The sequence below is a fragment of the Herpailurus yagouaroundi genome, unplaced genomic scaffold, assembly GCF_014898765.1.
Source record: "Herpailurus yagouaroundi ecotype Mexico unplaced genomic scaffold, PumYag 28, whole genome shotgun sequence".
NCBI classification, from domain to species: Eukaryota; Metazoa; Chordata; class Mammalia; order Carnivora; family Felidae; genus Herpailurus; species Herpailurus yagouaroundi.
This window is the reverse complement of record NW_024412376.1, coordinates 134677182-134687490: the sequence shown is the minus strand read 5'-3', so window position 1 is coordinate 134687490 and position 10309 is coordinate 134677182. Positions and strand designations below refer to the sequence as shown.

The 10309-nt window shown below is 40.0% G+C and overlaps 1 protein-coding gene across 3 annotated transcripts in view; it reads right to left on the bottom strand.

Moving 5' to 3' along the window:
• RBM47 (RNA binding motif protein 47) overlaps positions 1-10309 on the bottom strand; it is a 163823-nt gene that overhangs the window by 65082 nt on the left and 88432 nt on the right. The window contains exon 1 of one of the 3 annotated variants that reach the window (XM_040485139.1): positions 10020-10096. The exons of the other annotated variants lie outside the window; for them this stretch is intronic. The gene's annotated coding sequence lies outside the window, so the exon portion shown is untranslated. Of the gene's footprint in view, positions 1-10019; positions 10097-10309 lie in introns of those variants that run through there. 3 annotated transcript variants of the gene reach the window in all.

The following is a 10309-nucleotide window of genomic DNA, read 5'->3' as shown; positions in this document are numbered from 1 at the left end:
TCTGTGGACCAGAGCACTGCTAAACTGAGCAATGTGTAAGTAACCTCCCTTCCCAGCCCCAGCAAATGATGATTTTCCTTCCCCTTGTATCTTCCTCCTGAATCGTCTTCATTCCAGTCAACTTTGCTTTCCAACATCTCAGAATGGTTTAGCAGAAAGAAAACAAGCTTTAGAATCTGGTAGGCAAGAGCCCAAAAACTAACCTTATTCCTTTCCACTTAGTAACCTTGGGCAAGCCTCAGATGTCAAGTTTGTAAAATGCATATCACACAGTATCCAAACCATTAAAAAATATTTCTAGAGTTTCCACTACGTGTTGGGTACTGAGAATACACACCTGAGTAAGACACAGACTCTTAGGTAAGAAAATTCATGGTCTAGTAGGAGACATAGAAATATACACAAATAATTATTACAATGCAGTGTGAGAAATGCCATGATAGATGGTATCATAAAGGAGGGAGGGATTGATTCTCTTAACAGTGGAAAAGAAGGAAGAAGGCTTCATGGCGTGGCTGTGAGACTTTGCTAAGACAATGTGTCCACAGAACCCTTGGCATGTAGCAAATACTCAGAGAGTGTGAAGTTCTTGCCCCACCAAGGGCCCTAGGAATTCAGAAGAAGAAAAAAATAAGTTTGGGCAAGGGAGGTAAGAACCTGGAAAGGACTGTTCGCTGCTCTGGTCAGTTATTATTAAGAGCTAATTCAACTAAAGAAAACTGGGCATCACTTTTTTATTTCTTCCTGCCCATAAATATACTAACTAGAAAAATATAAATGCAGATGTCCTGGGTTTAATATTGTGTATTTTAACCTATAATTCTAACTTTGCCAAATAAGAATGTCAAGTAAAATGGCCCCCCCAAAAATTCTTAACTCTTTCTTCAGCCAATACATATGCATTTACTGACCACCCCCTTCCCCATTATGTGGCACCAGGCAACAGAGACATAAAATTACTTATGACAAGCTTAGAAATGACTAGGGCAGATAAAACAAGACTTTAATAATTGTAACACAGGGAAGAACAACGTGTTGTTTTTATTCCCTCACAATAATTGCTCAGGAGGTTTACTTGCTCTTGAAACAAAGCAGGGAGTTAATATTGATAATAATGGTTCCTTCCTGATCAGACCTGTACCTCTATTCTAATTTTGAGAAATAGATATTTGGAAATGGGCTTCCCCTTGGTGATAAAAAAAGATATGATAAAGTTTCTCAGTAGAGACAAGTCAAGTACTCAATGTTCTCAGAGCAAAATCTTGCTGAAATGATAAAACATCCACCGGTTATCAAGAGGCTTAGCTGTGCAGATAAACAACCTTGAGAGTCAGTAAATCTACGGTAGTACAAGGCACGTGGTGGGTGTAACTCAACTTTGGAGTCTGTGGCATACGATGTGGGGATTCCTAAACCAGAGATCAACGCAGCACCTGCACTAAGGATATAGCAGATCCCTACTTTCTCCTGCCCATCCACCTTCCCGTGTTCCCTGGTAAAGACCCCTCCACCTCCCATAAATCAGAGATAGGTCCATGCAGGTAAATCACGTCCATCTGGGGATGAGAAAGCTGTGGGGTTTTCCTTAGGAATGAAAGTTGTAAGAACAACGTAAGCCTGAAGTTGCCAAAATAAAACCAAGGCAGAGGACAACAGGCTGGGAGATAGAAAGAGAAAAACAATCCTGATGACCTGTTTTGACTCCTTTGATCCAGCCATGTGTCACCCTTTGGAATTCCCAGTTACGTAAATATATATGTATACATGTAACTTCATGTATAGAATTAAATTTGATAGATTTGTTTGTTGATTGATTCCTTAAGCTACTTGGGATTGGAATTCTGACACTTACAACCAAAAGAGTCCTAATTAGAAAGGGTCTCACTGCACTGCTCTTCCTCAGTGTATATTATTATGGGGGTGAGGTAACCAAGAAGGTCACGGAGTAATCACACCTGACCCATCCCCTCTTTCCATTCCTTTTTCCTGTTCAGCAAACGTACTCTCCAGGTGCCAGAGAAAGCCACCATTTTCCCTCCTTAATTCCTTCAGTAAAATTTTACTCTATGCCTCTTCACCCTTATTGAAAGGGCATTTCATCATTTTTGGTATAATGGAAGAATGGTGTGAATCTAACGTATCTTTGAAGAGAAGTGCTAGAATTCAAACAGAAAATCAACAAAGGACATTCCGATGAAAGAGGGCTCCTCCTAGAAGTTTCTTATGTTTAACTTCTGAAAAGTGGTCAGATCTCTCTCTCTGTGTAGTAGAATCTTACAAAAAATTCTCTCATTCATGGAGAGAGCCTTTTTGCAATGATTACAACCGAATGCCATGAAGTGCAGCCCCCAATAAAAGGCCTGTCTATCCTATATCTGTGTCTGCTGTCCTGAGCAGTGTTAACTAGGATTGCTCAAAGAATTCAGAGACAATTGATCATCCTCATTTTTCTCTTTCCTTTTATTTTATCTGCCTTCTCCTACTTCCCTCTTAGAAAAAGAGTGTAGATTAAGAATAAAGAACAAAACCTACCGGGAGGCAACTTTTACAGGAAGCCATGGAAAATCTGTTAAGAGAATTTTTGACCAGGGCTGACCCAGATCAGTCAGTACCTGTTTGGGTAAGCAGTGGCTCACCCATAAATCTGTTTATGTACAGTGCAAAGCAGGGCTACCAGCAGGAAGGATGGCTTCCAAACCATCATTCAGTCTAAACTATTATATACCAACCCTGCTTGTGGAACTAAAACAAATTAAAAACAAAGAAACAACAACAACAACAACAAACCCGCCATCACAACAACTAGAATTTTTGTAGGGTCCTGGGCCTTGGTAGTTTTTAAAGCTCCTCCAGGTAATTCTAGTATGTAGCCAAGGTCAAAATCCATTAATTTATACAGACATCCAGACAAAATCTTTCTCCAACCATTGCAATGTTCTGGGTTGTTCTGGCTGTAACCAAAATGGCTACCAACAAAGCCTAGGGTATTCTCATTCTTTCTCTTCCACAGATGATTAAGTTATCAGTTACGAAGCCTTTACAGAGTATCAGCCTGAACTAAGCACCTTACATACATCATCTCTAAGCTTTACAACCATCCTGGACAATGGTCCTCAGTAAATACTTGTTGAATGAATATATAAATAAGCAAGGACAATGGCAGTGCAAAACTCAGGGGGAAAGGCTACCTCACCTGGACTCATCTCTGTTCCAGATAGTTGCTCTTTCTCCAGCATCCCCATCTCTGAGGTTCCCACAATCTCACTGATGGATAGGACCCTCTAGACACATCTTGACCCCATGGCAATCTAATCTGGTTTTCCTATAGCTCCAAGAGTTAAAAAATAATTATTTTTAAACTGAGTCTAACCCAGGACATGTTTTTGTTTAGTTCTAAAGAAAATGCCCATTTGTCAGGAGGGTGTATTGAGGTAAGTTAAGATTCAACAATTTTTTTAGTGCTCCTATACTAAAACTAATCTGAGGGTAAAGGTAAACTCCAGCATTTACTAAATGATGTGGCTTTGTTCAAGGCCCTGAGGGCTCAGTGCCTCAGTTTCCCCATTTGTAAAAGGTGTTAATGATCCCTAGCCAGTAGAGCCTTTGTAAGATTGTAAGCACCTGGTACAATGACTGACGCATAGTAAGTACCCAAATAGTATGACTTGAGAAGCCATCGTAGACCAAAGAGTGTTGTTGAAGAAGTGCTGTCTTTAATGGCTGCCACAGCTCACCAAACACCATGTGGTTGGCAGTGTGGGCCAGTGGGAAGAACTGGGAACAGTGGAGGTAGAAAATCTGGATGTCAGCTCCTTCACTAACCAGGTGCATGATCTTGGCTTCTCTATTTCAGCTTTCTCACGTACAAAACGGGCATATTTTACAACTCAAAAATTTTCTATAAAAGGTAAACAAAATTCAGAAAGTATTTTAAGAAGTATACAAATGGGGGCACCTGAGTGGCTCAGGTGGTTAAGCATCCGATTCTTGATTTCAGCTCAGCTCATGATCTCACGGTTCATGAGATGGAGTCCTATGTTGGGCTCTGCACAGACAGTGTGGAACCTGCGAAGGATTCTCTTTCTCCCTCTCTGCTCCTCCCCCCACCCAAATAAATAATAAATATTTTAAAAACACAAATGTTTAAACAAGAAAAAAAAAGGAAGTATACAAATCTAAGATATTCTTCCTGTGCTTGTTCATAAATTTAAAAAGAATCAAATCTTTGATGACTGTTCTCAAGCATCCCATAAGAAAGGGGCTCTCATTACCTGTGCAAATAATAAAGCAAAAAATCTTTGCATGTACTGACTGCTGTTTCTTCTAAAAGTGACTTAGAATTTCAACTGAGACACTATCCAGATGTTTCCTTGTCTTCCATTGGGCAAGGGTGCCTTGCTGAAATGACCTGACTGCACCAAAGAGCCCACAATTTTAATGCAAATTTAAAAACATAACCCCTTTCATCCACCGCCATAAAGAAATTTAAAGGTCATGTGCCTCCTTTTGTTATTCTAAGGGAAGGACATTCTGAGCAAGTCTCCAGTAACTTTTGAAGTTAGAATGGAATATTTGTGAATGCACACATTTGTAGGCTGGGAAGTTGAGGTAGGTAGTAGTGAGAAGGAAATTTAGAAACTTATTCATCTCTAAGATATTCAGTTGAGTCGGACTTTGACACCCATGGGATCAGCACCCAGAGCTCTGTGTGAGTTAGAATTTGAAGCTCTTCTAACCCCATTGTGAAAGACACGACCTTTGTCTCCCAGGAAATTTCGCAGCAAGTCTGACTTGAAACTTACACCTACCTTTCTTATTGAATATTTCTTTACCCATAAATATTAAAACATGATCTTAAAAAATAACTCTCAAAACTTGCTATATATAGATGTTAGAATACCATGTGCATCTGAAAATAAAAACTATTCATAAGCAAAAATAATCATTCATAAGCAAAGTTCAGTGAGTGAAAACTACATAAGGGAGCCCGTTTTCATAATGAAACCAACTTCGAGGGGAAAGAGAAAATGGCCTAAGCGAAGTCAGGTCAATGGCCAGCTTTCCTGCACTGCTGCATGAAAGTAAAGTCTTCGGGGCGCCTGGGTGGCTCAGTCAGTTGAGCGTCCGACTTCGGCTCAGGTCATGATCTCGCGGTCCATGGGTTCGAGTCCCACATCGGGCTCGGTGCTGACAGCTCAGAGCCTGGAGCCTGTTTCAGATTCTGTGTCTCCCTCTCTCTCTGCCCCTCCCCTGCTCATGCTCTCGCTCTCTCTCTGTCTCAAAAATAAAAAATAAACGTTAAAAAAAAAAAAAAAAAGAAAGTGAAGTCTTCGATAACGAAGTGGCCTCTGGCATGGTCTTTGCCAGGACCAGATTGCCCCTGGTATAATCAACAGCTTGCGTGTTTAGGTCGGATCAACTGTTAAGTCATGAAACTTTTCTCAAGCTCAGTTTCCTCATCTGTAAAAAAGTGGCAGTCACCTCCCAGGGGGATGGAGTCAGTTAAGTAAACACCCTACACAGGGCACTTAGTAAATATACTCCCAGAAACAGACTTTTCTCTCTCCACCCCTCCGGGTGATAACACTTCCAACCACACCCTTTCTGAGATCACTTAACTTTAAAGCACTGGCACACACAGGGAATGATTTTCAGCCCATATAGCCATGTTTTTCAATCCCCCAAACATATTAAATGGTGGTCTATTCTTACAAAGGAACACTAGGCAGCAATGAAGGAATAAATTCCAGCTACATGACACAATGTGGACAAATGCCACAGACACAATATTGAATGAAAGATGCCAGATACAAAAAAGCACGTATGGTTTCATTTTTATGTTCAAGAACAGCCAAAGCTACTTATTCTACAAATACTGCTTCCATGATAGGAGAAATCAAAATAATGGTCATCTTGAGCCACGGGGTGACAGAGAGGAGAAGCACAGAGGAGCCTTCTGGGACACTGAAAATGTTCTGTACCTTGATCTGAGTGGTTGTTACACAGGTGCGTACGTATGTAAAAATTCATCAAGCTGTACACTTCAGAGTTGTGCACTTTATTGCCTTTGTTACACCTCATTACTGTTTAAAATAATATTTTAAATATTTTTAAATTATTTTAATTATTAAATATTATTATTAAGTTATTTTAATTAAAAATAATGTTTAAAATAATATTTTTAAAAGATTTTATTTTTTAAGTAATCTCTACAGCCAACATGGGGCTCACACCCACAATCCCAAGATCAAGAGTTTGCACACTCCACCAACTGAGCCAGCCAAGGTGCCCTTAAAATAATATTTTTTTCAAAGCATTTATTGGACTTAATCTTATTACATGGAAGTTTCTCTCTTGTGCATTCTTCCAGGCTCTTTTTACATTTACATATATATGTACATGATAAATGTGTTCATTGGTACCTCATAATTGTAGAAATAAAGAATTACTCATATATGAAATTTTCCAAATAATTGAATGTATCCACTTAAGTAAGCAAAGGTTACTTAAGTAAGGAAACCATTACTTTCTTCGATGAAAATCTTTATGAAATGATTTACAGTCTTCACTATCATTTTAAACAGACAATATTGAGTACATTCCTCTTGGTGAACCAAGGTTATCCTTAGAAACCTATATCGTCAAGCTGGGCTGAGACTGAGCTATAACTTCAGCAGCTATTGCTTCTATACTGATGACGGTAGCTTTTGTCCCTTCTCTGTTATCTGTGGCTACTGCTTTCTGTCACCTGCCTGTCTCTGAGGATCCCGGTCCTTCTCATTTGCTTTCTTCCATGCATTTATTTGTAGGGTTGGTGCCTATCTTTTGCATGCCTAGTATGTACTAAGCACTGGAGATAATTGTAGCAAAGAAGATACTCATTATCCATGACCTAAGGGGATCCAGATTTTAGCAGAGGAGTCAAGTATAAAATAAGTGTGGGGTGCCTGGGTGGCTCAGTCAGTGAAGCATCCGACTGCAGCTCAGGTCATGATCTCACAGTTTGTGGGTTCAAGCCCTGAGTAGGACTCTGTGCTGATAGCTTGGAGCCTAGAGCCTGGAGCCTGCTTTGGATTCTGTGTCTCCCTCTCTCTCTGCCCCTCCCCCGCTTACACTCTGTCTTTCTCTCTCTCAAAATAAATTTTAAAAAATAATTTTAAAAAAACAGTATAAAACAAATGTGATGACTATCATAAAGGGGAAAGCATAGGACCTAATTCAGGAGGTCACTTCAAAGAAGTGCCATTTAAGCAATGAGAAATGAAAACCAAGCCCAGAGTGAAACCTTAGTATTTGCTGAATGAGAATGAATGCATGAGTGATCATTAGCCAACAGAGTTCTGAATTATCGAAAGATGCCTAAATCAAGAGTCAACAGGCATTCAGTGAGGCCCTGATGAACTTAATGACATTAATTTTGGTGGCGATGAGGACTATATTCTGTTTTAAGACACTGAGTTACTTGACAAATGAAGAATTTTTACTCATTGTTCAGCTAACTATATGTATTCAGTTTTCATTTCATGCTACCAACACAAAACCAGCCCCAAATAGCCCAAATCTTTACGATGATTCCTCTATCTTGCCTGCATAGTTCTGACCCCTAGCTCCTATGAATGTGACTTTCCTGGTATAGTTACCCAAAATTATCTGCAGAGGTAGCTGTCACCCACCCACGCTTCTGTGTGACAACTCTGTCCAAGCAAGCCAAAGCAGCCCCAATTTCTCGGGCAGTACTGAACGTTGCAAACTGCCATCTAATTTGGGGCCTATTATTGTCCCTGAAGCGTTCACCTTCATGACATATACAAATCAAGAACTTGCATTCTAAGGAAAAAGGGAACAGATGACAACAACCTTTGTGGAGAGACTATCCAATTATCTGCCTTTTAAAGCAAACATTATCATATCACATAGCAGCAAAGTTTAAAATGACAGAGTTAGGAGTCAATGTATTCAGGACTTAATCTGACGTACGAGTTGGCCCATCAACAAACTATCATGTAAGGAAGAGCGAGAGGTACAAACATAGCCTTTGGTGATCATAGCTTCTTACAATTCCGTGCAGATCTTTGGGACTCAATATCTGAAAAAGCTCAACAAAGGAGCTACACTGAATAAGGATTCTCCCAATGACATAAAGGGAAACAAGGAATGACAAGCATCTGAAAAGGGTGTATTTTTAGACTCCTTCCCAGAGTCTTTCTGTTCATCTGTTAAGATTTCACACATAAAACTTCATCCCTCTAGTTCAGCTACAGTAGAATTAACACATGAGCTCCTCCACTGGTTAAACTCTAGTTTGGATTTATGTGGCATCATACATGGTCAAAAGTTTCACAGACTATTCATCATCTAAGTGCAACCAAGGGACAGACCAGTAGAGAGCAAGCACTCTTCCCTCTCTTTTGAAATCTTCAGAGTGGTAAGAAAAAGTTAATCCGCTTGTCAAAAGTCACATAAACTTTCAGTAGTCAGGGTAGTGAAACTGCTGGCTGTTAAACCTGATTTTCTGACACACGTATACAAATACCCAAATCTGCTATCCTTCAGGTGAATGCGATGTCTTTTGACCTCCACGGCTGTTACTTTCAGTCCTATTTGCCTAAATACACAAAGCCACAGTGAAGCCTTCCCATGAAGGAGGTTTCCTCTAATTTTGAAACAATCGTTTCTTGGGGCGCCTGGGTGGTGCAGTCGGTTAAGCGTCCGACTTCAGCCAGGTCACGATCTCGCGGTCCGTGAGTTCGAGCCCCGCGTCAGGCTCTGGGCTGATGGCTCGGAGCCTGGAGCCTGTTTCCGATTCTGTGTGTCTCTCTCTCTCTCTGCCCCTCCCCCGTTCATGCTCTGACTCTCTCTGTCCCAAATAAATAAACATTGAAAAAAAAAAAATTTAGAAACAATCGTTTCTTCCAGCCATTTTGCAATGGACTGGGAACCTGTCAGGAGAAACACTCTTGGCTCCTTACTATCAGTGTCACAAGGCAAATCATGTTTTTCCAAAATCAATGGCCTCTTAACTTCAGTACTGTCTTTATACTTTCGTCTCCCACTAGAAGGGCAAACAGGCCAAAGATCCCGTGGTTATTATAGTGAATACATTACACTGCGATTCCTTTCCCTGAGAACTCGAGCATTACAGAAATCTTTTGAAGCTATTCTTTTCCTACATTTTTCCTATTTATTGTTTGGGTTTTAGCCACTATTAACATGTCCCCAGGTATCTGCAATTGTTATTAAATTTGATCAAATGTAAACATTTGGCTAAGGCTCTAGTTTTATCATATATACTCGTATTTTTTTTTTACCAAAAAAAAAAAAATTGATCAAATGTAAATATTTGGTTAAGGCTCTAGTTTTATCATATATACTCATATTTTTTTTACCAAAAAAAAAGCTAGAATATAAATACTTAGTGTTTCCAAGAAGTATTCAGTCATTAGTTCTCCAAAATTAATGTATGAACTGTATATAGTCATTCCTAGAATGTTCTAAAAACACAGATTTGAGGATAAGAAGCAGTCTTTCAAGCTGACCTTTAATCTGCTACCTTGTCCAAACTTAACAGAAAAGGTGAGGAGGAAAGAAAGCTTCAAAGTATTTTCATGAAACCAGAACCACCATTTAACAAAAGCTTTTAATGGCATGAGTCACGGGGCACACCGAAGTGCAAATCACAAGGTTACACGTCGCCTCCTAGAAACACCACACCTGGTTCCAAATTCTTTACTAAAGCAAATGCTCACTAACATCTCATTCAGATCACAGGAAAACCTCAAGCACAGGAAGATTTTACCTCACTCTCCATGACATTGAAGTCCCTCTAGTAAAACCGAAAACACCATTTGACCGAAAGTGAAGATTACAATTATCCGGGGCCTCCGAGATACAGTTTGCAAAGCAATTATTTTTGTCCCTTCCTCCCCTCCCCGTTCCTGCCCGTTCAGCCGAAGGCAGACCAAATTGTATGTAATCTGAAAATTTAGATATTTATAAATAACAAAGTATGAAACAAGTACCTGCCAAACACCTGGAGCTCTCTTTCCTCGGCTTGCTCTCTCCTCCCACACTCTGGCAACGGAATGCCCTTCAAAACCATGGCTCAGTGCTTTTGGTAAATGTTTTACGAGACACTAAACAGCCTTGTGTCCCACCCTCAGAGCAAACACCATTGAGAGAACACAATATAATGGTTGCAAAGATATCGTGTGATGTACAATAATGCAAATGAATAGGCAGGCTCTATTTCTACACTTCCCCTTAAGGGGGGAAAAAAAATTCCAAACCTGTGAGGGGTGGGGGTAGGCCG